This window comes from Panthera pardus, unplaced genomic scaffold, assembly GCF_024362965.1.
Source record: "Panthera pardus isolate Hobbes unplaced genomic scaffold, ASM2436296v1 HiC_scaffold_13, whole genome shotgun sequence".
Classification (NCBI taxonomy): Eukaryota; Metazoa; Chordata; class Mammalia; order Carnivora; family Felidae; genus Panthera; species Panthera pardus.
In genome coordinates this window covers 141,567,841-141,574,854 of record NW_026526688.1, presented here as the reverse complement: position 1 = coordinate 141,574,854, position 7,014 = coordinate 141,567,841, and positions in this window count along the sequence as shown.

Here is a 7,014-nt window from a genome sequence, read left to right as displayed (position 1 = left end):
TGAGAACATCTTCTCTTCTTTATCCATTCATCAGTCGATGGACACTTGGGCTATTTCCATAATTTGGCTATTGTAGATAAGGCTGCTATAAATATCAGGATGTGTGTATCCCTTTGAATTAGTATTTTTGTATTCTTTGGGTAAATACCTAGTAGTGCAATTCCGGGATCATAGGGTAGTTCCATTTCTAACTGTTTGAAGAACCTCTCTCTTTTCCAGAGTGGCTGCACCAGTTTGTATTCCCATCGACAGTGCAAGAGGGTTGACTTTCTCCACATGCTTGCCAATCTATTGCTTCTTGTGTTGTTGATTTTAGCCATTCTGACATGTGTGAGGTGATATCTATTGTAGTTTTGATATTTATATTTCCCTGATGATCATAAAAATCCTAGAGAAGAACCCAGGCAGTAACCCCTTTGACATTGACCATAGCAACTTCTTTCTAGATATGTCACGAAGCAAAGGAAACAAAAGCAAGAATAAACTATTGGGACCTCATCAGAATATATCTTCTGTGCAGTGAAGGAAATAATGAACAAAACTAAAAGGCAACCTAAGGAATGGGAGAAAGTATTTGCAAATGGCATATCTGATAATGGTTAGTATCCAAAATACACAAAAAACTTATAAAACTCGACGTCCAAAAAAAAAAAATCCAATTAAAAAATGGGCAGAAGAGATGAATAGACATTTTTCCAAAGAAGACATACTGGTTACTAATATTCTAATTTTATTTTTACCATCTTCCTTTATGCCTTTGATTTATCATGCTCATTGGTTTCTTTTTATTTTTTTTTAAGTTTGTTTATGTATGTATGTATGTATGTATTTTGAAAAAGAGAGAGAGAGAGAGAGAAAAGGGAAGGGGCAGAGAGAGAGGATCCCAAGCCGACTCTGTGTTGCCAGCACAGAGCCTGACTTGGGGCTCGAACTCATAAGCCTTCAGATCACGACCTGAGCTGAAACCAGGAGTCAGATGTTCAACTGACTGAGCCATCCAGGTGCTCCTCATTGGTTTCTTTTTATCACATTTCCTAGTATTTACAGATTTGATTGTTTTGTTGTTGTTTATTTATTTTGCCTTTAGTGACTTGGGAAAATGTCATTTGTTGTGGTCTGGGATACTTATAAATTTTGGCTTCCTGGTTCCCCTTCTTTTTGGTTCTCAGGAAACTTCCTCCCTCACTCCATGTGGGACCCTCACTCACTATACCAGCACCTTCACCATCACAGAAATGGGAAGGTCACTCACGGTGGCTAATCAGAGAAACTCCTGTCTGCTCATAAATATTGGGTCAATAATGAGCCCATCCCTGATCAGAATCTTCCCTGGAGTCAAAATTACTACACTGTCTTCTACAAGAAGATACAACTTTAGTATGTTTCTACTCTCATTCTCCTCCACTAAAATCCCTATTTTGCTGAAATCATTTTGAATTTTAATTATATTTTTGAGGCTTTTCTATTATAGTTATTTTATTTAAATGGTATTTAAACAATACTTTATTAAGCTTTATGTCCAAATTAACATTTTTATATGTATTTATAAGTTTACTAGTTTCTTTGCTTAATACTATTTCTTGTATCTTGTGTCTTCCTTTTTAAAGATAATTTATTTGTAGGAATATGTCTTGGAGTTTTTCAGAAAGATTGTGTGAGCAGTAAAGTTTCTGAATACTTAGTTGAATAAAATTTTTCATTTGTTTTCACATTTCAGTGATGATTGATCTCCTTTGTATGAAATTTTGCATGGAATTTAGTTCAAAATCCCTTTCCTTTAGAACTCTGTAGAAATTATTCCATTGACTTTTTGTATCCCATGACGAAGATGAAAAGTATAAACTCATCTGAGTCTTGATCATTTGGGGTTGTTTTTATAAATAAATTTATTTCTGGAACTTAGAAATCTTACTTGAATGGTTGTAAGTGCTTCCTTTTTCATTATTCCTGTTTCAGATTAAATCTAAAGATTCTGTTGTTCCTTGGCTTAAAGGAACTTCTTTCCTTTCATTATTTCTTTCATTACTTTTCTTTTATTAGTATTTTTTGTTTGTTTAAACTTTTATTAGTATTTTAAAAACTTTTTTTCTCTTTTCAAATTTTTATTTAAATTCTAGTTAGTTAACTTACAGTGCAATATTGGTTTCAGGAGTAGGTAGAGTTCAGTGATTCATCACTTACACACAATGTCCAGTGCTCATCACAGGTGCCCTCCTTAGTACCCATCACCCATCTAGCCCATCTCCCACCCACCTTCCTCAATCAACCCTCAGTTTGTTCTATATCATTGAGAGTCTCTTATGGTTTGTTTCCTCCTCTTTCTTTCTTTTTTCCTCCCTCCCATATGTTCATCTGTTTTGTTTCTTAAAAGTATTTTTTAAAACTTTAAAAATAATTTTTATTTAAAAAAAATTTTTTTAAGGAATCTGTACACTCAACATAAGGCTCAAACTCACAACCCCAAGATCAGGAGTCACACACTCCACTGACTGAACCAGCCAGGTGCCCCTACATAATTTTTAGATAAAAAAAATAATTTTTAAATAACATACTTATTGTGTTCAACTACAATAGAACACAGCTTATAATCACTTCACAGTCATTTTTGTCTCCCCATGGTCATGTGGAGATATGTCACCTGTATATCCCTTCAAGGAAGAACTTGTTGCCCAATTAGCCAACAAACAGTCTTCAGCTTCAGGGTTTGCCTCAATAGCAGAGACAACCTCACTCAAAGTCATGCCTTCCTAAGATGACTTACATTTAATGACTTTTTGAGTTGGGGTATAAGACCCCAGCAGTGTCTTCCCAATGTGATTTATTACCTTCATAAATCAGTATGCTACAAAAGCTCTCATGGCATTGGCCAATGTGTTATCATGCCCTCATCACAGTTCAACTTCTCCTTCTGTCCAGTTCTGTTTTCTTTCCCTGAGATGATTCCTAAAATATACCCTGACTTCTAAACTTGTCCTAACACTGCTTAAAGAGAACTCAGCTTAGAAGAGTTGACGGCAGAAATAGTATGAGAAAGCAGGTGATATGGTGGGGATTTAGATATGGATTGTTCTCTGGTCAGCTAGCAATAAAGACCTCATCATTGGTGGTGGGTGGAGTACAGATAGTCCTTGGCATAAGGTATAATTATTAAAACTCTTATTGATGATGAATTGCAATGGTATATCCAGTGGAAGGAAATATAATAGCTTGCGTGATTTATCAAGCATTTGAGAAGTATAAGGGAAATAGTAACTCTAAAGGCAATGGGATTAGATGGCTCTTGGTGAAAGCCATTGATACCTTAAGTTAATGTTTCTTAAAGCACAATATCTACTGGGAACTTATGAAACATACAAATTCTGGGACTCCATTACAGACTTATACAATAAGAAGTTCTGGAGCTAGAGTTCAGTAATGTGAGTTTTAACAAATCTTCCATGTTATTCTGATGCTAAAGCTTTGTAACCATTCTTGTAGAAAAAAAAAAAAAACAGGAAAAGCTGTAAGCTTTAAAAGGCAATTGGAAGCTAAATATAAAAGCCAGAGGGCCTGCCTTTAAGCTTAGAAGGAGGCTCCTATGTCCTGTAGAGAAAGCTGTGGACCAGGCCTAGGAATAGATAGTGTCTGAGCTCCAGAGAATGTTTAATTCCCAACCATGTTAGGTTTGATGCCAAGGTCAGGGCCTTGTGATGAGAACATCTCTTCAGCAATCTCCCCAAATTTTGAAATCCCAGAACTCTCTTATTTTGCATCAGTAGGTCGTCCCACCATATTAAAAGTTAGCATTTCTCCCTTGCCTGAAGACAATTTAGAGGTGTCTCTCAGGCAAGACAATAGGTGGTTCCTTCAGGATCTGTTTCCACATCCTTTCCTGGTCATTAGGTCTATATGTTGAGTGAAGTCATGCATAGCCAGCGATATGCTGGGCCTGAGAAGGGAGGAATTCCCAGGACTATACACCAGAGGAGCTATAGATCTAGACAGCATGTACCTGCAGGAACTGCTACACTGAGACCAGATCTGAGAGTGCTTCATCAGGCAATGACATAATATTGACTAGTGGAGAGTTTATTGATTTGAGATACAAGATTTATCTGGCAAAGTCCCCTGGAGATGGTATGGACTTGCTACTAGGATGACTTCTAGAAGCATAATAAGTGATGATTTGCAAACTTGAAATGACAGAATTGCATTGGATACAGTGGAGGAAGGAATTAAAAGACCCTAGGAAGTGGTCATGCTGAAGTGGGTATACTATGTGAGGCAACTAGAAGTTCTTTTTCCATAGGTCCACTGAGAAGACACACCACCCACCCAGGCCATAGAGAACATTCTGGTGAGGGGGTACCAGCATCACTAAAAATATTCAGTGGTGCTTCTCTGTAAGCCAGGACTGATGGGAGGAAAGACTATTATAGAACTGGGCTGATGGGAACCCAAAACAATAGAGACCAGGTGGCAGCACTTAACTGAGAGAAGCCAGGTGGATGTAATTATTATAATGAGCCACAGAGTTGGAATCACAGCCAAGGGGAGCTAACTGACCTGAAGAGGGTTATACACATGGTTAATTGAACAGGTGACACTGGGGGCATAACAGATTAGATCCAACATAGGTACTACTTGGTTTGTATCATCATAAGAAATCAAGGATGAGTGACAAGACAGTTGAGAGCAATAGCAATTATCATAATTAAAACTCATGATATTTTGTTTGAATCCAGATTTGAACCAATTTTCAGAGCTGGACCACATTGACTGAAATGGAGGCTGGATCAACAAGAAGAAGGCCCCTGCAACACCATGACAGTTATCACGGTAATAATTCTTCCAAGTCCTTCTCCAAAAGGATTTGGCCACTTACTCAACAAAGTACATTCTTGGGAAAGAGGAATTGTTGAGTGCATAGTAATAGTCCCCCACCACCCTCCCCTCCCACCCCCACCCCCACCTCCGCAGGATGTCTAGGTCATAATCCCTGGAACTGTGTCTATGTTATGTTACATGGCAAGAGAGAATTAAGGTTGCAGATGGAATTAAAGTTGCTAATCAGCTCACCTTAAATGTGGAAAAGGAAGAGGAGTCAGGGTGTCACAGTGATGCACCATGAGAAAGACTTGACCAGCCATTGCTGGGGACCAAAAGCCAGGGGAATATTGACAGCCTTTAGAAGCTGGGAAAGGAAAGGAAAAGAATTTCAGAAATTCCTTGATTTTAGCCCAGTGAGACCCATTTTAGATTTCAACCTTGAGAACTGTAAGATAATACATTGCTGTTGTTTAAGCCACCAGGTTTGTGGTAATTTGGTACAGAGCAATAGAAAACAAATACATGCACTAATGCTTGTCCATTTAATTTACACATCTGGCCACTAAAGGAGTCAGATGAATTCTAGAGGATCCCAGGAGACTATTGCAAACTCAACCAAGTAGTAGTCTTGTTTGCAGCTGCTGTGCCAAATGTAAATTTACTAGCAGATTAACATGGCCTCAGGTATATGGAATGAGGGCCCTGAGCTGGCAAATGCATTCTTGTCTATTCCAATCAGAAAAAAAAAAAAAAACAACCAAAGAAACAAAACAACAAAAACATTCACATGGAAAACAATATATATTTACAGTTTTCCCAGGGCTATGTTAAATCTGCTACCTTCTATCATAATATAGTCTATCATAACATAGTCTGAAGAGATTTGGACCATGTGGATATCCCCCAGAACAACAGACTGATCCACTGCATTGAGGAACTTATGATAATAGAGTCAGAGAAGCAAAAAGTGGCTGGTTTGCTGGAGGCCTTGGCAAGACACCTATGTGTCTGTTGGTGGAAGATAAGCCCTACAAAAATTCAAGGGTCTATCACATTGGAAAAAATGTCACCACCTAGTAGTCATGAGTATACCAGGACATATACTCAAAATGAAAGACAAATTATTACATCTTTGACCTTCCACCATGAAGAAGAAACTACAATGCCTGCTAAGCCCCTTGTGGGGCTTTATTCTGCACTGCTCCAACCCATTTACTGGGTAACACAGAAAGCTGCCATCATTGATGGGGTGCAGAGTAAGAAAGGGTTCTGCAGCAGGTCCCTGCTGCTTGGCCCAAATGACCCGGCAGACTCCATTATATTACAGGTATGAGTGATGGGAAATGATGCTGTGTGGCATTTATGGCAAATCAGACGGAATAAAAATGCAGGCCCTTAGGATTCTGTAGTTAGACTATGATCTCGTGGTAGACAAATGTGTGCCTTATAACTCCTGTTGTGCTACAGGATTCTGGTAGAGATGGAGTGTATGACACCAAGTGACTATGTATTTGGAACTGGGTTCTGTCAAGATCCACTAAAATGTAAACTAGGGCAGTTTCAGTAGGAATCCATTGTGAAAGGAAAGTGGTACATCTGAAATCAAGCATGAACAGAACTAAGGACATAAGCAAGCTGCATGAGCAGGTAGATCCCCATGTCACCTGCTATTGCATCAGTGCCCCTCCCTCAGCCCATCCCTATGGACATCTGGGCTGCTTACAACACAGCAGGGAACTACTGCAGAACATTATTTTGCTCTGCACCCTTCAATGATGGCAACCTTCTATATTACCCAGTAAATGGATTAGAGAAGTATTCCCAGGTGCAAAATATAATGCTTCTACAACCTTAAAACTAGACAACAGAAATTTACAGATGTAGCAGGTCATCTTTCAGCTTGGGTACAAGTTGAAAATGGGCAGCAGCTACATTGCAACTTCACTCAGGAGAGGCATTGAAAGATAGCGAGGACAGAATTTCTGGCACTGTACCTGTTATCCACTTTGTGTGAGAGGAGTAGCTTGAGGTTGGAATATATATAAACTCATGGGCAATGGCAACAAAAGGATGTGGATGGGTACATGGGAAGCACGGAGATCTTTGTGTTATATGTAAACAACCATCAGAGAGCATGTGTCGTGGAAGAGGCATGCAACAACCAAGTAGACAAAATTACTTGGCCATTTGACATCATCTAGTCTT